The sequence below is a fragment of the Triticum aestivum genome, chromosome 3B (genome assembly GCF_018294505.1).
Source record: "Triticum aestivum cultivar Chinese Spring chromosome 3B, IWGSC CS RefSeq v2.1, whole genome shotgun sequence".
In the NCBI taxonomy this organism is placed as follows: domain Eukaryota; kingdom Viridiplantae; phylum Streptophyta; class Magnoliopsida; order Poales; family Poaceae; genus Triticum; species Triticum aestivum.
The window spans coordinates 275,366,261-275,390,016 of NC_057801.1; positions in this window are offsets into that span (position 1 = coordinate 275,366,261).

Genomic DNA, 23,756 nt, shown 5'->3' on the forward strand with positions numbered 1-23,756 from the left:
TCCTCCTCTTTTCAAATTTTTCAAAATTCAGTCTCTGCAAGTTTGGACCAGATTTGCCAAATTTGGTGAAATTCATATCTACACTCCTCCAAAAATTCCACCAAAATTCAGGCAGCCTATTTGAGCAAGGAGAAGCCACTCCACCAAAAATCAGCTCAAGGAAAAATCACCAGAGGCCAATTTCATTCGGTCGAACACCTGGTGGGCACTGTTACTGTTCATAGTTCAGAAAATTCAGTTTTCAGTGTCATCTTCAGTCCGTCAGTTTCAGTCACGCGGCCATAGTGCCCTTGGCACGTTCCTCGCCGCCTCTTCCTCTTGTCCGAAGCTGCACACGCGTGCGTGGAGCCTTCCTGGCGTCGGTAGCGCGCTGGCTCGCCCTCGCCGGCGTCTTCTGCGGCGTCGGGACCTCCCGTGGCGGCCGACAGGAGGCACACCACGGCAGAACGCCGTTCCGCGCCGCCCATCGCTCCCTGGCTCTCCGCGTGGCCTCATGCACGCCAGCGCACGCCCGTAGCACAACCACCGTGGCCGGCAAGCACGGAACGCGCTCTCCGCCGCCGACGGGCCCGCACCATCACCGTTCCGTCGAGCTCGCCCTTAACACCCAAACCCCGGCCAGTTCAACACCAAAACGGACCCGTTGGACCTCCGTGATGATGCTCGACCCCCTAACCACCCCGACCGAGCACTGCGCCACCGTAATCGCTCGCCGGTGATCCTCGTTCACGGCAACCGCCTCGGACCGCCTATATAAAGGGGTCCTGAGCTCACTCTCGTGCACGCAGCACCTCCACTACTCACCAACACCCCGCCAGGCCACTAGGGTTACCTCGAGGAGGTCTCCTCCCCCAGCTCCGGCCGCCTCGCCCCGCCTCGGCCTCCAGCTCGATTCACTTCGGTGAGGCCACCTCCGGCGCCCAAACCTCGTCCGTAGCCCTCTCTTGCACCCAGTAGTCTAACCCCCACCTCAATTTAATCTTTGCAGCCCTCTCCGACGAGCTCCATCCACGCCCGAACCACCATCCGCCGGAGTTGAGACCGCCGTTGACGTGCTGCTCACCGGCGACCAACACCACCACCCACCGTTGCGGAAGGACACGGTGAGCACATTGGTAACCTCTGATCCCCATGCCTCGCCGTGGATCGCCGCCGGCGACCACAGCAGCTCTCGGGCGCCGACGAGCCTCGTCCCTCCCATTTGAAAATTTAAACATGACAAGTGGGACCCGCTGTCAGCCTCTCTGTCCTTTCTAAACGAAGCGTTATCTGAAAACGCCTTCTGCCAAATACGTTTTCTCTTCGGGCTGGCGTAATCGCTACCGAAGCGTTTTCTGCTTTTATAAACTAGCCCCTAGAAATCTTCTGTTTCATTACAGATAAGTCCCTGGACAAAAACCCTTATAACTTTTAATCAGAAAAGTATTTTTGATTGATTCTTTTTCTGTTCTCTTTAAAATTTTGTCTAGTTTTTTATCAGATTTATTTGAAAAATATTTGGTTTACCTTCTGTGCTCTCCTTGGTATTTACGTTAGCGCATATATCTTCTTTAAACATAGATACCGAAGGAGGTGACGGAGCCGCGAACTTCACCGAGCTAGGCTCCGACTACTCTGAACCAGGCAAGCATGTTTGAACTTTTGATATGATGAGTGTCTTGGCATGTTTTGCATTTAGTTAGTTTCATGGCATGCCGGTGAGTATACCGATGAACGTTATTTTATGTGATAATGAGGTAAGTGAGTTCGATGATCCATACGTGGATGAATGTGAATATGAATGGCCATGTGTTGGCATGAGGATGGGTACGACGGCAGTGTTGTAGCATGCCAGTCTTACGCCAGACTATGTGACTTCAGTGTCAAACCATATCGGTCCAGTACCTATCATTTCCTTCCTTGTACTACCACATGTTTTCCGCAAGGAATATGGTTTAGTAAGTTCCAAACCGCTTTCATGGTACACACCAAAGAGGAGAGGCCGTGATGATGGTTCCATGGCCCTGGATTAAAGCCAGTCATCCGGTCAGGGGGCATGGGTGTTTCCGGTTGGGACCGAGAGGGGGGCACCCCTTAGAGCGCGCGTATATAAATTTGATCCCATGCTATTCGAGATTGTGATCTCCCCGTCTCAAAAGTTTTTCTTGGACGATGACTAGGGTGATTCCTAGCATCGAGAGGTAGGATGGGTGTGTACCGGTTAGCTGTGTTTTCTTCTGAAATACCGTAAACGGAACTAGTCCTTCGTGACTACGGAAATCCGTTGACTGTGGGAAAATTTTTGTACAAACTCTGCAGAGTCATATATTCCTCCAAATCATCTCTTCCATGTCAAGTTTCGTTCCTTCTTATCCTAATCAATTGTCAGCTTTGATGACAGAGACTCCGGTGAATCGCATGAGTGCTAAGTCCGGTTAAATGATCACTCCTGTGGATGGACTAACCCGTTTGTTTTCATGAATTGAATGTTTATTATGAGTATTATTTACTTGTGAATAAAAGCCCTTTATGTGATGTCGCTCAGACGTCCGACTGTGGCATTTCTTTTTAAAGCCCTTTATGTGATGTCGCTCAGACGTCCGACTGTGGCATTTCTTTTAAAGCCCTTTCTGCGATGTCGCTCAGACGTCCGACTATGGCATTTCTTTTAAAGCCCTTTATGTGATGTCGCTCAGACGTCCGACTGTGGCATTTCTTTTAAAGCCCTTTATGTGATGTCGCTCAGACGTCCGACTGTGGCATTTCTTTTAAAGCCCTTTATGTGATGTCGCTCAGACGTCCGACTGTGGCATTTCTTTTTAAAGCCCTTTCTGCGATGTCGCTCAAACGTCCGACTGTGGCATTTCTTTTAAAGCCCTTTATGTGGTGTCGCTAAGATGCCCGACTGTGGCATCATTTTCCTTATTTTTATTTGTTCACCTTTCGAGGCGTCGCTTCAGACACTCGATCGGTCCTTATTTATGTTCTGTGGAATTTCAGGCGGACTACCGCCGTTTTCCCTTTTTACTTACCCGTTATGCCAGTTTTATTTATTGTGCATTAAGGAATTAATCATGTTGCATCCATGCATGCATTTGTTATATCTTACGTCCGAACTGTCTTGCGAGTACTTTCAAAGTACTCACTGGCTTGTTGATTTGGCCAGATGCTGACGAAGGCGATCTCATGGATGAAGAGTTCGATAGCGAGCCCGACACTTAGAGGAGTCCCAGTCAGTCTTGTGCGACCCTGGATTTGGCCACTGTTTTATATCCGCTTCCGCTACCAAATAAATTCATCGAGCCTCTCCTCGACGCTCGATGAGATGACAGACGTAGAGTCTTGTATTTCTCTCCCCGCTGTGTTTTTCCACCACCAGCCTATCCTTGAGTCAGTAGTATGTCTCCACACCACTGTGTTCTGTCCGCCATTATGTATGATTATTGGCGTGCTTGTAATATTTGGTTGAGAAACCGTAGTTCGACCCTGTAATATATTTTATGCTACTGGCTTATTGTATCAAGAATTTGTCTGCCAGTGTGGAGGATTTCTCTCATACTGGACTTAAAAGATTGGCTTTTCAATAAATATTTTTATTGGAAAACCGGTCGTGACAAGCTTGGTACCAGAGCCAGGCTGACTATAGGAAGCCACTAGGTGCGATCGCTAATTGGTTATTAGCCTGATAGAGCAAATTTATATTTTTGCAATGGTAGTCATTTTCTGTCAGTCAGCATAAATTTATGATCTGACCGTGCAGAATTTTGCCTACTTTTGTAGATGGCCGATGTCATCTGCGAGTCTCAGACCTTCGCCAACGTACCCGATGGGTTCGTCAAGCTTCTTTCTTCCATCGTTCAGGTTGCGATGGGGCCATCCGTGCGCCCAGTCTTCACACTCTTCCAGCACCGAGTCAACGACAGTCTGGCCATGCACCAGGCCGCGGTGCAGTTCAGGGGAGGGCGTGGTGAGTTACGCCACTTCCGGTTCGTGGGAAGAGCCATGCCTACGGAGAGGCATGCTATGCATATGGCAGCCCGCGAGGCGATAGCTCGTCTCAGGGATGTCCTTCCCGTGATGAAGACTCGTCGTTACCGTTATCTTCCGTGCCATGTGCCTTACACCTGTCACTACGCATACTCCTGCCCCAGAGGAGAACGAGACGAGGCTTTTGAGATGCTCATTGAGTATCTCCGGGCCCTGGAGGCAGCCTTCGACAACCTGGTGGACGACTTCGTAGCTACCCGCATGGACTCAGTCCATGGCTGTGCTGCCAACAGGAGGGAGCCCCTACCCATCACTCCGCCACCGACTTTTGTCTCGTCATCAGCATCTTTTACGCCTACTCGTCGCCTGCCTTCTACCGAAGAATTTAACCAAGTCATTGCACCCACTCCAGCGCGCACTACACCAACCTTCGCGCCCACTCCTGTACGTGTTGCTCCGCCCCTGGCGACCGCTCCGCCCGCTCTGCGCAACACTACACGTATGGAGCCCATTAGCGAGGAGGAGGTCGAGTCCCCAACCTCGCTACGCCTCGCCCTCGGCAGGGCAAGGGAGGTCGTCAACATTTCTGCCTGAGTACGCTTAGCTGCCGTGTGTTGTACCGCTTTGTAAGATATGTGCATAGGCTGGGGGAAGTAGCCTGTTTTCGCATCATGTAGGATCTGGAGAAGTGCACTAGCCTTAATAACATGTCAGGATTAGGTACGCATATCCTGAGTGATGTACTGTATAATTACCGCCCGCGTGTAAGATGTGTAATGAGCAGTCCTTCTCCGTGCGCAAGTCGTTTTATTTTTCTTACGTAAGCTGAGTTATTTAATTCTATTTGCTAGCCTTATGCATTTTATGGATTTGTTTTTGCGACTCTTTCCGCTTTTCTTATGGGTTTTACAAAAAATATCCCCAGAGTGAAAAATGTCTCGTCCTTGGACTCGCTCCATGCCAATTCCATCAGAGGAAAATTATGATGCACAACCCAGCAACGAGTTCACTCAGGGACAGTCAAGCCAACCGGGAAATGAATCGGCACTTTCACAAATGTGCCGCCTTTATGAACAGAGTCATCAACAACATCATGAAATAATGAACCAAGTCATCAACATGGGAAATCACCATGGACAGTATCAGCAACATTCCAAGTTATCTGAGCTACAGAAGACACGTCCTCAAACATTTTCTCACACTGACAAGCCTCTTGAAGCCGAGGACTGGCTTCGAGATATGGAGAGGAAATTAATTATTGCAAAGTGTTCAGATCTCGAGAAAGTACTATATGCTCCACACTATCTCACAGGAGCAGCCGCATCGTGGTGGGAGAATTTTCTGCACATGCATCCCAACGAAAATGACATAACCTGGGATGATTTCAAGGAAGGTTTCCGTGGTGCACATATTCCTAAGAGTATTATGAAAATCAAGAAGAGAGAATTTGATGACCTCAAACAAAGGAACATGACAGTGTCAGATTACAACAGTCAATTTACCCTATTATCCCGCTACGCCAATGAGGAGCGTATGACTGAAATCAAGAAGATGGAGAAATTCCTTGACGGTCTGGCGCCCGCACTTAAATGCCAACTGGTCGTGCACACTTTTCCTGATTTTAAAATGCTGGTGGACAAGGCCATTACTCTGGAAAATGAGAGACGCAGTCTAGAAGATATCCGCAAGCGAAAAAGGGACCAGACTAACCACACTCGCAATCACCGAAGCAAGATAGATTTTAAAAAGGGTGGGACACCCAAATTCTCATTCAATGTCTCACGCCCAATCAAGAATTTTCATGCAAGGGACAAGGAATTCACCTATCGCCCCAGCGTTACTTGTTACGCTTGTGGAGAAGAAGGGCACTATGCCAAACAGTGCCCCAAGCCAAGGAATTCAACCCCAAAGCCGAACAACGACAGCAATAATTCAGCACCCAAACGAAACAATTTCAATCCCAACAATAACCACAGGAAGGGTCATCTGAACCACGTAACCAAAGAGGAGGCACAAAATGCTTCGGATATCGTACTCGGTACATTTCCTGTCAACACAATACCTGCAATGGTTTTGTTTGATTCTGGAGCTTCGCACTCTTTCATCTCGAAAAGTTTTGCTTTGCAAAATAATTTTTCGATGCTTCCTTTGGAGAAATCCATAATAATCAAGTCCCCCGGGATTCAGCAAGTTTCTCAGAATTACTGTCAGAATGTGGTCATTGAGTTTGAAGGATTGGAGTTTTACGCAAATCTTATTGTATTGGAAAATAAAGGACTGAATGTCATCCTAGGGATGGATTGGCTAACCACCAATAAAGGTTTTATAGACTGTTTCAACAGGACCGTGATTCTCACACACCACCAAGGGAAGACAATAAGAGTATCAGCCAAGGAAGGAAAAAGACCCCGGCAACCGAGGTTAAATAAGGTGGACGTTTCTGAGCTAAACAAGGTTCCAGTAGTGTGTGAATTTCCAGATGTATTCCCTGAAGAGCTGCCAGGCATGCCACCAGATCGAGAAATAGAATTCCGCATTGAGCTAGCACCAGGAACCACCCCCATATACAAGAAACCATACAGAATGGCACCATCCGAGTTGATCGAATTGAAGAAGCAGATAAAGGAATTACTGGATAAAGGGTACATTCGGGCCAGCTCCTCACCTTGGGGATCACCAATTTTATTTGCCAAGAAGAAGGATGGAACGCTGAGATTGTGTATCGACTATCGAGCACTTAACATGGTCACAGTCAAAAACAAATACCCGATGCCAAGGATAAATGATTTGTTTGATCAACTTGCTCAGGCCAAGGTATTCTCAAAGATTGACTTAAGGTCAGGATACCATCAATTGAAGGTACGAACGGAAGATATCCCCAAAACAGCCTGCACCTCCAGATATGGACTGTACGAGTTCACAGTGATGCCATTTGGATTAACTAACGCCCCGGCATATTTTGTTCACCTCATGAACAAAGTATTTATGAAGTTTATGGACAAATTCGTCGTAGTATTCATCGACGATATTCTGGTATACTCCAAAACACCAGAAGAGCACGCAGAACATCTCAGGATCGTACTAGGAGAGCTAAGGAAACACCAATTGTATGCCAAGTTCAGCAAGTGCGAATTTTGGCTAAGACAAGTAGGTTTTCTAGGCCACGTGCTGACTCAAGACGGTATAGCAGTGGACCCAGAGAAAGTCAAGGCCGTACTTGACTGGAAGTCACCAGCCAGCGTAACAGACATACGAAGTTTCTTGGGAATGGCAGGGTATTACCGCAGATTTATTGAAGGATTTTCCACCATATCCAAGCCTATGACACAGTTACTCAAGAAAAATAAGAAGTTTGAATGGACAGAAGCCTGCGAGAAAAGTTTCCAAGAGCTAAAGCGGAAATTAACAACAGCACCAGTATTAATTGTACCCGATATACACAAGAATTTTGAAGTATTTTGTGACGCATCCAGAAAGGGTCTCGGATGCGTGTTGATGCAAGAAGGCAAGGTTGTCGCCTACGCTTCGAGGCAACTTCGCAAACACGAGGAAAATTATCCCACTCATGATTTAGAAATGGCAGCAGTTATTCATGCACTCAAGGAATGGAGGCATTTTCTACTTGGGAATCGATGTGAGATATATACGGATCACAAAAGCCTCAAATACATTTTTACGCAGCCAGAACTAAATTTACGGCAACGCCGCTGGTTAGAATTGGTAAAGGATTATGATGTTGGTATCCATTACCATCCAGGGAAAGCAAACGTAGTGGCCGATGCCCTGAGTCGGAACCCCAGCTCCGACGGGAACTATCTGCACAGCTTGAGGCCCGAATTCCATCAAGAATTTGTCAAGCTCAACATGATAATGGTAGCAGAAGGCACCATATCAAACTTGGAAATACAACCACACCTTGTGGAGAAAATTAAAGAGGCTCAGTCTGGTCACCCCAGCATTGAAGGAATTAAAAGGAAGTTGAGTATGGGCAAGGCCTCGGAATTCGTCATAGACAATGAAGGAATATTATGGTACGGAGAAAGGCTATGCGTGCCAAACATAGAAGACCTTAAACAGCAAGTTTTAACTGAAGCACACACCACTCCATATTCGATCCACCCTGGAGGAACCAAAATGTATAAGGATATTCAGGAAAGATTTTGGTGGCACGGTATGAAGAGGGACATAGCCGCTTTCATTGCATGCTGCGACTCGTGTCAACGCATAAAAGCTGAACATCAGAGACCAGCCGGACTACTGCAACCTAACAAAATACCTGAGTGGAAATGGGATGAAATAGGGATGGATTTTATTGTCGGATTACCTCGGTCACGACACGGGAATGATGCCATATGGGTCATCACTGACAGGTTGACCAAAGTAGCACACTTTATTCCAGTAAAGACAACCTACACCACTCAGAGGCTTGCCAGGATTTATCTTTCCCGCATAGTCTGTCTGCACGGTGTCCCGAAGACTATAATTTCCGACAGAGGCACTCAGTTCGTCTCAAGATTTTGGGAGCAATTACAACAGGCTCTGGGAACCCAACTAGCCTTCAGTACCGCATACCATCCTCAGACTGATGGACAAATAGAATGCGTAAACAAAGTTTTAGAAGACATGCTGAGAGCATGTGTCCTCACCTATGGAACCAGTTGGGAGGACAGCCTGCCTGCCATATGCCGAGTTCGCATACAACAACAGTTACCAGGCCAGCCTGCAAATGGCTCCTTTTGAAGCCCTATACGGAAGGAGATGTCGTACCCCGTTAAATTGGTCAGAGACCGGAGACAGCCGCATCTTCGGACCAGATATGCTCAGAGAAGCCAAGGAAAAAGTCAAGCTAATCAGGGACCGACTTAAGACCGCTCAAAGTCGACAGAAAAGTTATTACGATCAGAAACATCGTAGGGTCAGCTTCGAACCCGGTGAATTCGTATACTTGAGAGTATCCCCGATGAGAGGATTGCAACGGTTTAAGATTAAAGGAAAATTAGCACCAAGATTCATTGGACCATTTTGCATAGTGGCACGAAGAGGCACTGTAGCCTACCAGCTAGACTTACCCGAAGACTTGTCCGACATTCACGACGTGTTCCACGTCTCTCAATTAAGGAAGTGCGTAAGCAACCCAGAGAAACAAGTATCTCATGAGAACATTGACATACAGCCAGACCTCACTTATTGAGAACGTCCCATAAGAATATTAGAGGAGTCTGAAAGGAGGACCCGACAGAAAACCATCAAGTTCTTCAAAGTCCAGTGGAGCAATCACACTGACAGTGAAGCAACCTGGGACAGCGAGGATTTTCTTCGGACAGAGCATCCACACTTATTTAAGGATCAGCTGAAATCTCAGGGACGAGATTTTTCCTAAGGGGGTAGGTGTTGTGACACTCCAAAATTTTTACTTTGGTTTTCAGCAAAAACTTTGTGGTTTTTGAAAAAAAGCCATTTAAAATTTTCCAGAAAACCTTCCTCTTAAGAAACTTTCTTTTCTTTGGCAAGGTTTTTATTCTGGCTTCAAACTTTGGTGTTTGACCTTTTGAAACTCCTTCTCTGTTGGTTCTCTCTCAAAATTATTTTTGGGAGTTTAATCTTTTTCTTTTAAAAAGAAACTCCATGAAATTTGGGATTTTCATATCTTGGAACCACCATGGCTTGGCATTCTTGCCCATGTGGTAAAACCCCTCCAAAACCTCCCCTACAACTTGTGATCAACCTAAATTCTCTGTCCCAACTAATCCAAACTGGTTTTGGATTTTTATTCCAATTATTTTGCCCTCAATTCAATTCTAAAAATTATTTGGGGCCTGAGAGATTCTCAAAGCAAGTGCCCTATTGCATTTGAGTTTTGACCTCAAACCAATTCTCCTGGATTGTCCTTTGAACCCACAACCCAGAACCATCTTGATCCACTCCTCCTCTTTTCAAATTTTTCAAAATTCAGTCTCTGCAAGTTTGGACCAGATTTGCCAAATTTGGTGAAATTCATATCTACACTCCTCCAAAAATTCCACCAAAATTCAGGCAGCCTATTTGAGCAAGGAGAAGCCACTCCACCAAAAATCAGCTCAAGGAAAAATCACCAGAGGCCAATTTCATTCGGTCGAACACCTGGTGGGCACTGTTACTGTTCATAGTTCAAAAAATTCAGTTTTCAGTGTCATCTTCAGTCCGTCAGTTTCAGTCACGCGGCCACAGTGCCCTTGGCACGTTCCTCGCCGCCTCTTCCTCTTGTCCGAAGCTGCACACGCTTGCGTGGAGCCTTCCTGGCGTCGGTAGCGCGCTGGCTCGCCCTCGCCGGCGTCTTCTGCGGCGGCGGGACCTCCCGTGGCGGCCGACAGGAGGCACACCACGGCAGAACGCCGTTCCGCGCCGTCCATCGCTCCCTGGCTCTCCGCGTGGCCTCATGCACGCCAGCGCATGCCCGTAGCACAGCCACCGTGGCCGGCAAGCACGGAACGCGCTCTCCGCCGCCGATGGGCCCGCACCATCACCGTTCCATCGAGCTCGCCCTTAACACCCAAACCCCGGCCAGTTCAACACCAAAACGGACCCGTTGGACCTCCGTGATGATGCTCGACCCCCTAACCACCCCGACCGAGCACTGCGCCACCGTAATCGCTCGCCGGTGATCCTCGTTCACGGCAACCGCCTCGGACCGCCTATATAAAGGGGTCCCGAGCTCACTCTCGTGCACGCAGCACCTCCACTACTCACCAACACCCTGCCAGGCCACTAGGGGGACCTCGAGGAGGTCTCCTCCCCCAGCTCCGGCCACCTCGCCCCGCCTCGGCCTCCAGCTCGATTCACTTCGGTGAGGCCACCTCCGGCGCCCAAACCTCGTCCGTAGCCCTCTCTTGCACCCAGTAGTCTAACCCCCACCTCAATTTAATCTTTGCAGCCCTCTCCGACGAGCTCCATCCACGCCCGAACCACCATCCGCCGGAGTTGAGACCGCCGTCGACGTGCTGCTCACCGGCGACCAACACCACCACCCACCTTTGCGGAAGGACACGGTGAGCACATTGGTAACCTCTGATCCCCATGCCTCGCCGTGGATCGCCGCCGGCGACCACAGCAGCTCTCGGGCGCCGACGAGCCTCGTCCCTCCCATTTGAAAATTTAAACATGACAAGTGGGACCCGCTGTCAGCCTCTCTATCCTTTCTAAACGAAGCGTTATCTGAAAACGCCTTCTGCCAAATACGTTTTCTCTTCGTGCTGGCGTAATCGCTACCGAAGCGTTTTCTGCTTTTATAAACTAGCCCCTGGAAATCTTCTGTTTCATTACAGATAAGTCCCTGGACAAAAACCCTTATAACTTTTAATCAGAAAAGTATTTTTGATTGATTCTTTTTCTGTTCTCTTTAAAATTTTGTCTAGTTTTTTATCAGATTTATTTGAAAAATATTTGGTTTACCTTCTGTGCTCTCCTTGGTATTTACGTTAGCGCATATATCTTCTTTAAACGTAGATACCGAAGGAGGTGACGGAGCCGCGAACTTCACCGAGCTAGGCTCCGACTACTCTGAACCAGGCAAGCATGTTTGAACTTTTGATATGATGAGTGTCTTGGCATGTTTTGCATTTAGTTAGTTTCATGGCATGCCGGTGAGTATACCGATGAACGTTATTTTATGTGATAATGAGGTAAGTGAGTTCGATGATCCATACGTGGATGAATGTGAATATGAATGGCCATGTGTTGGCATGAGGATGGGTACGACGGCAGTGTTGTAGCATGCCAGTCTTACGCCAGACTATGTGACTTCAGTGTCAAACCATATCGGTCCAGTACCTATCATTTCCTTCCTTGTACTACCACATGTTTTCCGCAAGGAATATGGTTTAGTAAGTTCCAAACCGCTTTCATGGTACACACCAAAGAGGAGAGGCCGTGATGATGGTTCCATGGCCCTGGATTAAAGCCAGTCATCCGGTCAGGGGCATTGGTGTTTCCGGTTGGGACCGAGAGGGGGGCACCCCTTAGAGCGCGCGTATATAAATTTGATCCCATGCTATTCGAGATTGTGATCTCCCCGTCTCAAAAGTTTTTCTTGGACGATGACTAGGGTGATTCCTAGCATCGAGAGGTAGGATGGGTGTGTACCGGTTAGCTGTGTTTTCTTCTGAAATACCGTAAACGGAACTAGTCCTTCATGACTACGGAAATCCGTTGACTGGGAAAAATTTTGTACAAACTCTGCAGAGTCATATATTCCTCCAAATCATCTCTTCCATGTCAAGTTTCGTTCCTTCTTATCCTAATCAATTGTCAGCTTTGATGACAGAGACTCCGGTGAATCGCATGAGTGCTAAGTCCGGTTAAATGATCACTCCTGTGGATGGACTAACCCGTTTGTTTTCATGAATTGAATGTTTATTATGAGTATTATTTACTTGTGAATAAAAGCCCTTTATGTGATGTCGCTCAGACGTCCGACTGTGGCATTTCTTTTTAAAGCCCTTTATGTGATGTCGCTCAGACGTCCGACTGTGGCATTTCTTTTTAAAGCCCTTTCTGCGATGTCGCTCAGACGTCCGACTGTGGCATTTCTTTTAAAGCCCTTTATGTGATGTCGCTCAGACGTCCGACTGTGGCATTTCTTTTAAAGCCCTTTATGTGATGTCGCTCAGACGTCCGACTGTGGCATTTCTTTTAAAGCCCTTTATGTGATGTCGCTCAGACGTCCGACTGTGGCATTTCTTTTTAAAGCCCTTTCTGCGATGTCGCTCAGACGTCCGACTGTGGCATTTCTTTTAAAGCCCTTTATGTGGTGTCGCTAAGATGCCCGACTGTGGCATCATTTTCCTTATTTTTATTTGTTCACCTTTCGAGGCGTCGCTTCAGACACCCGATCGGTCCTTATTTATGTTCTGTGGAATTTCAGGCGGACTACCGCCGTTTTCCCTTTTTACTTACCCGTTATGCCAGTTTTATTTATTGTGCATTAAGGAATTAATCATGTTGCATCCATGCATGCATTTGTTATATCTTACGTCCGAACTGTCTTGCGAGTACTTTCAAAGTACTCACTGGCTTGTTGATTTGGCCAGATGCTGATGAAGGCGATCTCATGGATGAAGAGTTCGATAGCGAGCCCGACACTTAGAGGAGTCCCAGTCAGTCTTGTGCGACCCTGGATTTGGCCACTGTTTTATATCCGCTTCCGCTACCAAATAAATTCATCGAGCCTCTCCTCGACGCTCGATGAGATGACAGACGTAGAGTCTTGTATTTCTCTCCCCGCTGTGTTTTTCCACCACCAGCCTATCCTTGAGTCAGTAGTATGTCTCCACACCACTGTGTTCTGTCCGCCATTATGTATGATTATTGGCGTGCTTGTAATATTTGGTTGAGCAACCGTAGTTCGACCCTGTAATATATTTTATGCTACTGGCTTATTGTATCAAGAATTTGTCTGCCAGTGTGGAGGATTTCTCTCATACTGGACTTAAAAGATTGGCTTTTCAATAAATATTTTTATTGGAAAACCGGTCGTGACACTTGGCGATCATCGGGCAAGTCCACAAAAGTCCATACTTTGTTCTCATACATGGATCCTATCTCAGATTTCATGGCCTCAAGCCATTTAGCGGAATCTGGGCTCATCATCGCTTCCTCATAGTTCATAGGTTCGTCATGGTCTAGTAACATGACTTCCAGAACAGGATTACCGTACCACTCTGGTGCGGAAAATGATCTGGTTGACCTACGAGGTTCGGTAGTAACTTGATCTGAAGTTTCATGATCATTATCATTAGCTTCCTCACTAGTTAGTGTAGGCATCATGGGAACAATTTTATGTGATGAGCTACTTTCCAATTCAAGAGAAGGTACAACTACCTCATAAAGTTCTACTTTCCTCCCACTCACTTCTTTCGAGAGAAACTCCTTCTCTAGAAAGGATCCATTCTTAGAAACAAAGATCTTGCCTTCGGATCTGTGATAGAAGGTGTACCCAACAGTTTCTTTTGGGTATCCTATGAAGATGCACTTCTTTGATTTGGGTTCGAGCTTATTAGGATGAAGCTTTTTCACATAAGCATCGCAACCCCAAACTTTAAGAAACGACAGCTTAGGTTTCTTGCCAAACCACAGTTCATACGGTGTCGTCTCAACCGATTTAGACGGTGTCCTATTTAACCTGAATGCAACTGACTCTAATGCATAACCCCAAAACGATAGTGGTAAATTGGTGAGAGACGTCATAGATCACACCATATCTTATAAAGTACGGTTACAACGTTCGGACACACCATTACACTGTGGTGTTCCAGGTGGTGTGAGTTTTGAAACTATTCCACATTGTTTTAAATGAAGGCCAAACTCGTAACTCAAATATTCGCCTCCGCGATCAGGTCGTAGAAACTTTATTTTCTTGTTACGATGATTCTCCACTTCACTCTGAAGTTCTTTGAACTTTACGGGGATCCATTCTTAGAAACAAAGATCTTGCCTTCTGCTCAAATCATCAGTGAAGGTCAGAAAAATAATGATACCCGCCGCGAGCCTCAACACTCATTGGACCGCATACATCGGTATGTATTATTTCCAATAAGTCAGTAGGTCGCTCCATTGTTCCGGAGAACGAAGTTTTAGTCATCTTGCTCATGAGGCATGGTTCGCTGATGACCCGCAAGTATACGAGATAGTTGTAGCCTCTTTCAATAAGTAAGAGTGACAAACCCAACAAGGAGCTAAAGGTAGAACAAATACGCTCTCAAGTCCTATAGGCCACTGATACGACTCTACGCACACTTGACGTTCGCTTTACCTAGAACAAGTATGAAACTAGAAGTACTTTGTAGGTATTGTTGGATAGGTTTGCAAGATAATAAAGAGCACATAAATATAAACTAGGGGCTGTTTAGATAAAGATGTAATAAAGTAAGTATTAGTAGAGAGCTTTTTGTTACGAGAAAGTTATTTGTCCAAGGCAATCGATAACTAGACCGGTAATCACTATTGCAATTTTATTTGAGGGAGAGGCATAAGCTAACATACTTTCTCTTCTTCGATCATATGCACTTATGATTGGATCTCTAGCAAGCATCCGCAACTACTAAAGATCATTAAGGTAAAACCCAACCATAACATTAAAGTATCAAGTCCCCTTTATCCCATACGCAAACAACCTACTTACTCGGGTCTGTGCTTCTGTTCACTCATGCCACCCACCATAAGCAAATCATGGACATATTGCAAACCCTACAACGGGGATCCCTCACGCTTGCGCGACATGGAGAGCACCATAGGACAACACCAATAATAAAACATGCAACTCAAACCAATCACGATCATTAATTAACCCGTAGGACAAAACGGATCTACTCAAACATCATAAGATAGCGATACATCATTGGGAAATAATATATAGTGTTGAGCACCATGTTTAAGTAGAGCTAATAGCGGGTAAGAGAGGGTTTACACTCTGCATAGAGGGGGGGAATAGTTGGTGATGAAGGCGGTGGAGTTGTTTGTGAAGATCGCGGTGATGATGATGGCCCTCGGTGGTGTTCCCGTGCCACCGGAAGCAAGGGGGAGAGGGCCCCCCTTCTTCTTCTTCTTCCTTGACCTTCTCCCCAGATGGGAGAAGGGTTTCCCCTCTGGTCCTTGGCTCCCATGGCGTGGGAGGGGCGAGAGCCCCTCTGAGATTGGATCTATCTCTCTGTCTCTCTCTGTTTCTGCATTCTCAGATTCTGCCCCTTCACCGTTTCTTTTATATTCGGAGATCCATAACTCCGATTGGGGTGAATCTTTCGCCCAGATTTTTCTCATAAAATTAGCTTTCTTGCGGCAAAAGAAGAGTGTCAACCGCCTTACGAAGGGACCAGAAGAGTGCAGGGCACGCCTGCCTCCCTGGGGCGCGCCCCCTATCTCCTGCCCCCCTCCCGGGCATCGTCTCGCATTGATTTTACTTCCCAAAAATCATAAATATTCCAAAATAATCCTCCATCCATTTTTATCCCGTTTGGACTCCGTTTGATATGAGTTTTCTGCGAAACATAAAACATGCAACAAACAGGAACTGGCACTGGGCACTGGATCAATATGTTAGTCCCAAAAAATAGTATAAAAAGTTGCCAAAAGTATATGAAAGTTGGAGAATATTGGCATGGAACAATCAAAAATTATAGATACGACCGAGATGTATCAACATCCCCAAGCTTAATTCCTGCTCATCCTCGAGTAGGTAAATGATAAAAAATATAATTTTTGATGTGGAATGCTACCTAGCATAATCTTGATCATATGTCTAATCATGGCATGAATATTAAGACACGAGTGAGTCAAAGCAATAGTCTATCATTTGGCATAAAAACAATAATACTTAGGGCATCCCAACAAACAATCATGTCTTTCAAAATATCAATGCTTCTAGAATGTTATCCTTACAAAATCATATAGTCGTGTATGCTCCCTTTTCTTAACACAAGGTACCCCTCATGCCTATCCCGGTGTCATCCAAGCAATTGTTTCATACTTTAGTGTTCTCAAACTTTTTCAACCTTCACGCAATACATGAGCGTGAGCCATGGATATAGCACTATGGGTGGAATAGAATATGATAGTGGAGGTTATGTGGAGAAGACAAAATGGGAGAAAGTCTCACATCGACGTGGCTAATCAACGGGCTATGGAGATGCCCATCAATCGATGTCAATGCGAGGAGTAGGAATTGCCATGCAACGGATACACTAGATCTGTAAGTGTATGAAAGGTCAAACTGAAACTAAGTGGGTGTGCATCCAACTTGCTTGGTCACAAAGACCTAGGGCATTTGAGGAAGCCCATCGTTGGAATATACAAGCCAAGTTCTATAATGAAAAATTCCCACTAGTATAAAAAAGTGACAACGTAAGAGACTCTCTATATGAAGAACATGGTGCTACCTTGAAACACAAGTGTGGAAAAAGGATAGTAACATTGCCCCTTTTCTTTTTTTTCTTTTTTTGGGTGGGCTTCTTTGGCCCCCTTTTTTATTTAGGCTTCTTTGGCCTCTCTTTTTTTTCTTTTTTTTCTTTTTCTTCTTTTTTTCATGGGGCAATGCTCTATAATGATGATCACTAAACTTTTATTTACTTACAACTCAATATTACAACTCGATACTAGAACAAAGATATGACTCTAAAATGCTTTTGGCGGTGTACCGGGATGTGCAATGATCTAGCGTAGCAATGAAATCAAAAAACGGACAAGCCATGAAAACGTCATGCTAGCTATCTTACGATCATGCAAAGCAATATGACAATGAATTCTCAAGTCATGTATATGATGATGATGGAAGTTGCATGGCAATATATCTCGGAATGGCTGTGGAAATGCCATGATAGGTAGGTATGGTGGCTGTTTTGAGGAAAATATAAGGAGGTTTATGTGTGATAGAGCGTATAATATCACGGGGTTTGGATGGACGGTGAAGTTTGCACCAACTCTCGAGGTGATAAAGGGCAATGCACGGTACCGAAGAGGCTGGCAATGATGGAAGGGTGAGAATGCGTATAATCCATGGACTCAACATTAGTCATAAAGAACTCACATACTTATTGCAAAAATTTATTAGCCCTTGAAACAAAGTACTACGCGCATGCTCCTAGGGGGGAGATTGGTAGGAGTTAACCATCGCTCGCCCCCGACCTTCACGCACAGATAAACAATCAAAATACAATGCTGGCCAATTTTCTTACATAGTTATTAGACCATACGTGCATGCTTCGGGAATCACAAACCTTAACACCAACATCCTTACTAAACACAACCATCTACTAGTACCTCCCACATATTATCACCTCTATATCACAAAACTATTGCAAGGAATCAAACATATCATATTCAGTGATCCACAAGTTTATGTAGGATTTTATGACTAACCATGTGATTGACCAATTCCTGTCATCTCTCTAAATTGATATAAGTTAAGCAAGAGAGTTTAATTTTTTCTACAAAATATGTTCCCATTCTCTAACAAATATAAGTTAAGTAAAAGAGCATTCTACAAATGGCGGCTTTCTATGTGAAGAGAAATAGGCAATCCAAACTTCAAATGATATGTGAAGCACTTGAAGCATTCTATAAAGCCATACTCAAAAGATATAAGTGAAGTGCAATGAGCATTCTATAAATCAACCAAGGACTATCTCATACCAGCATGGTGCATAAAAGAAAAATGAAAACTAAATGCAAAAGACGCTCCAAGACTTGCACATGTCGCAGGTACGAAATGAATACGAAAACATATTGATACTTGTTGAAGAAAGAGGGGATGCCTTCCGAGGCATCCCCAAGCTTAGAAGCTTGAGTCTCCTTGAATATTTACTTGGGGTGCCTTGGGTATCACCAATCCTGAGCTCTTGCCTCTCTTACTTTTCCTCATATCGAGACCTCCTCGATCAAACACTTCATCCACACAAAACTTCAACAGAAAACTCGATAAGATCCGTTAGTATAATAAAGCAAATCACTACTCTAAGTACTGTAGCAAACCAATTCATATTTTGTTTTTGCATTGTGTCTACTGTAACATAACTTTGTCATGGCTTAATCAACTAATATAAATTGATAGATTCATCAAAACAAGTAAACTATGCATCAAAAACAGAAACTGTCAAAAACAGAACAGTCTGTAGTAATCTGAACATCCACCATACTTCTGTTACCCCACAAATTTTACCAAAATTAGGCAAAATAAAACAGTTGTATAGCAAGACAGTGCAAAAAGAATCAGAACCATTTGACGTTCCAGTTAAAAATGTAAAATCACGCACTACAGCCAAAGTTTCTGTCCTGCACCGTACAAACCAATAAGCATTGTAAACATCCTAAAGGGAAACCTTAGCACATTTGTAGCGACCAGACCTCAAACAGTCTGATCTTTGTGCTTTAGTGTTATCCCTGGATCAGTAATGCTGACACGCACAGTACTTGAAGGATTTATAATAGAGTAGCAATCACACACTTATTACATCGAATGTCTCAAAAGAGAACTTATTACAATAAATATGGCTTAAGGCCATCTAATAACGATAACAACAGAAGGCTTGGAAGATAAGTGAGTCCATCAACTCCAACGGCATCACTGAGTATAAGACCACGACCTAAGGCTCCTTACTCATCATCTGAAAAGTCTGCAACATGAACGTTGCAGCCCGAAAATGGGTCAGCACATGGAATATGCTGGCAATGTAACACATAGAGAGTAATGAACAGAATGATGCTATCACTACATGCATATATGGCTGGTGGAAAGCTCTATGGGCACTTTTGCGTAAAGCCAATTTTCCCCTACTGCAAAGGAATAAATTTTATTTAACTATCATGTTGGTTGTTAAACATTGAGAAGATATACATCCTCTCAATCCGAATTAAGCATCATCATTAAACCCAACACTTTAACTTAAAGTAACATGATGAGATTCACATGATAATCCAAGAACTAGATACTCAAAACGTCCATAAGCGGGGACACGGCTAACCATGATTAGTTTATACACTCTGCAGAGGTTTGCGCACTTTTCCCCACAAGACTCGATCTCCTCCGTGGATTTCTTGCACTATATGGTGTTTGAGAAACGGATGACCGAGACATAGTCATTCAGAAGCGCTAGCACCTTACGATCGGATAAACAGTTACACCTACTTTCCCCTACATCTGCTAGTCTACCACTATAAGAGTTCGTACGACTTAATCAACTATGCTAGAGCCCATAGTAGCCTGTGGCTGCACACAGATGTTTCTAGCATGAATAATCTCATGATCCCTTTGAGCCTGGGTGGCGGTCCATAAAGAAAACAGGTAATTGCTGGAATACCCAGGTGCCTCAATCCACCCAGATGTGTGTTAAAGTTGCCACCTTAAATAAACCATTAATTAACAATCTCACATCTGTCATGGATACACTCACCCAATCCACGTCTACTACCATAGCATGGCATAATAAGCAAACGTAGAAGTAGCTCCCAAAGGTTTGATATTAAAACAGGTAATAGGTACTACCTCATCTACTTCCCAAAACCCACATATAATCAGATCCTAACCATGCAATTGTTTGAGGATTGATCTAATGCAATAAAACTGGGTAGTAAAGGGGTATGATCAAAGTGTTACTTGCCTTGCTGATGATCCGTGAAACCTAGCGATTCGAAGTAGGAAGCGGCACACTCCTGGTACTCTATCCCAAACAAACAAGCATACAATAAGCACTCAACTAATGCATAGGTAAAACTCAAATAAAAAATGTAACTAGAAAGTTCAACTTAAGAACTTCGGTTTGCAAAAAGAATCAAATCAAACGAAGCAACGAAAGTCAAACGGCGAAAGAAACAATTTTCGTTTACTAATCTGGACCTAAGTCAAATTTTACAGAAGCAAAAACTTGTTTGAGTTGGTTAAACCGAAAGAGGGTTTCAAGACAAAACTCTAGGCGCTTGAATCGCCTGATTCCGATAAACGAGCGAAAAGTTATACAAGAACGAAAATTGGATCAGAAATCGCGATCAGAAATAATCGCAGAAAAAATTCGAGAAAAAGAACTGACGAACGGTTTAACGAACGGACGTTCGTTAACTGAAACTAAACGGCAAACTCGTCCGTTAAAACGAACAAACGAGCGAACGCTCGCTAAATAAGAGAACCGAGAAAAACCGGTGAACCGATCTAAAAAAACAAACTAGGGTTTCTAAAAAACCGAATTGGTTTTCTAAAAAAACGCTGGCGGCAAACGGCGGCTACCTCGTCGGAATCCGGCGGGGCTCGGCTCCGGTGGGCGGCGTGGGTGGCGGGGCGGTGGCCACGGGCGGCGGCGGCGGCGGGCTCCCGGCGGCGGCGGCGGCGACGGCTGGGAAGGGGTGAGGCGGCAGGGTGGGGAGGTATTTAAGAGGGGGGGGCGTCCTACCTTGGGGAGGGGGCAAGGCGGCGGGGAGGAGGAGTCCGACTTGGACTCCTGTCCCAGTCGACGGCGGCAGTCTCCTGGAGGGAGATGGCGGCGCGGGGAGGCGGGCCGGCTCGGCTGGGCCTCGGACGAGTCGGGCGCGCGCGATTTTTCTTTTAAAAACAATTCCGACGAAACTAAGATAAATCCTAGAAAATAAAATAAAATTCTAAAAATGCCAAAATAAATTTTCGCCGTCTAAATAAAATATTTAGAACGAGATGAACATTTTCTTGGCCCTGAAATGCAGTTTTGAAAAACGTGCAATTTTTCCTAAATTCAAATAAAATAGCCAAAACCTCGGAATTAAAATCTTATTTGATTTTTTTATCAAATCCTCAATACTTCTTTATTTTGGGAAAGTCATTTTATTCCCGCTCTCATATTTTTATAATAGAAATAATTGAAGATTAAATAAATAAAATCAAATGATCCTATTTTCTATATTTGAGAAAACTCAAATATGAAAATAATGAAATCCCCAACTCTCTCCGTGGGTCCTTGAGTCGCGTAGAATTCCTGGATCAGGCCAAAGGCAATAAAATATGATATGCAATGATGATCTAATGTATAACATTCCAAATTGAAAATTTGGGATGTTACAAACCTACCCCCCTTAAGATGAATCTCGCCCTCGAGATTCGGGTTGGCATGAAAATAGTTGAGGGTGGTCCTTCAGTAGCTCTTCCTCTCGCTCCTAGGTGGCTTCATCCTCGGTGTGGTGGCTCCACTGAACTTTACAAAACTTGATAACCTTGCTGCGGGTGACTCGGCTGGCATACTCGAGAATTTTGACTAGTTTCTCCTCGTAGGTTAAATCACTATCCAACTGAATCGCTTCAAGCGACACTGTATCTCTCAATGGTATATCAACCATCTCTGCATGGCACTTCTTCAACTGGGAAACGTGGCACACATCGTGAACTCCTGACAATCCTTCGGGCAATTCCAATTTGTATGCAACTTCTCCCATACGTTCCAAAACTTTGTATGGTCCCACAAAACGTGGCGCTAACTTTCCCTTAACTCCAAAGCGCTTAACTCCTCGAAGTGGAGATACACGAAGATAAACTCGGTCTCCGACTTCGTAAACTGTCTCCTGGCGTTTAGAATCTGCATAGCTCTTCTGCCTAGACTGGGCTACCTTTAGCCTATCGCGACTCAACTTCACCTTCTGTTTAGACTCCTTAATCAAATCTGGCCCAAACAACTGGCGATCTCCAACTTCATCCCACGACAATGGGGTCCTGCACCTCCTTCCATACAAGGCTCCGAAAGAGGCCATTTTCAAACTGGATTGATAACTGTTGTTGTAAGAGAGCTCTGCATATGGCAAATAGTCGTCCCAACTAGATCCATAATCTAGCGCACAAGCTCTTAGCATATCCTCCAAAATCTGATTTACTCTCTCGATCTGTCCATCTGTCTGTGGATGAAACGCTGTACTGAACTCTAGCCTAGTGCCCAAAGTTTCATGCAACTGATTCCAGAACTTTGAGGTAAACTGGGTTACTCTATCTGATACAATGCTCCTCGGAACTCCATGCAGACATACGAGGAGTGTCGGGGATATACCCCGCGGGACAAACCGCCGGATGTATGACCCGGCTAGAGTTTGGCAATTCACTGGCGACCCACTTGGACCTGGTGGTTTAAGATTCATTGGTAATCCGGTAGGCGGGTCAGAGGAGTGACAAGACCCGATGGCCCAACGGGCGGTTTATGGAAGGCCGGATCATGCTATGGTGGGCCGGTTTATGAGGAAAGCACAAGGAATATTTTTCTACAAAGCAAGCAAGACTAGGACTCCACTTGTAATAGAGTAATCCTAATCCTACTAGGACTAGTCATGTAACCCGCCCCTTCAACACATATAAGGAGGGGCAGGGCTCCCCAAAGAGGAACACGCAAGAAACAATCTCTAGGGATAGACACAACTAGAGAGCCGGTTTACGGCGACTCCCTTGTGATGATAATGAGATCTAGCCTCAAACAACATGTAGGGTTGTTATCGGATGATGTTTCCCGGGGGCCGAAGCTGTCTAAACCCTTGTCTTGTGTTGCGTCTCTCGATTCCGCTCAACCCCTCTCAAGCTACCACATAGATGCGTTGGCCTCGCGACTAAGTCCTCACACTAAGGACATCTGACGTGTTAATTCCACGACAGTTGGCGCCCACCGTGGGGCTTGCGCACGATGGTGAGGAGTTCTAGGAGGGATCTCTTCAGGGACCGAGGAGCTCGCGATTACACTGAGGAAGGTTTGAGTTCAAGAAAATGAAGATTACGTCGGCTGTCGCCACTACAAGTTGAACATGTGTTCGAAGTCAATCAATGCAAGGATCACGTCAAAGGGACCAACAGGAGTGCAAGAGAATTTTTTTCCAGCGTGTTATATGATTAGGAGAGGTGGAATTGCAAGTGGCCGAGACCGTGTTTTTTCTGTTACAACACGTTTTTTCCGACGCGCCAAGTCCTGTGGTGTTTTGTCGCTACAACAATTTCCGAGTCGTAGAGCATCCATCGACCGTACCAACTACTACTCCATGTTATTATTAGCATACAAAAGGCTAACATGATCGATGCTTCTCACGTGGACGAAGTGCTAGTTCAATTATCTGAGTTATTATCTCCGATAGCTATACATACGTGGAAGTAGGCTGTACAAGGAAGTATGAGCCAAGATGTTCAATCAGCAGCGCTGCACACAAGGAAGATGTATCCGGGAGACGAGAGTGGCTCCAAGTTGCAGATACAAGTCTTAAAAGGCATCTGTTTGTCTTCTTCCACCACGGCATCAGATTTGACTGGTGATTGATTCATCATGGAGACCAAAATCAAGTCGTCAATT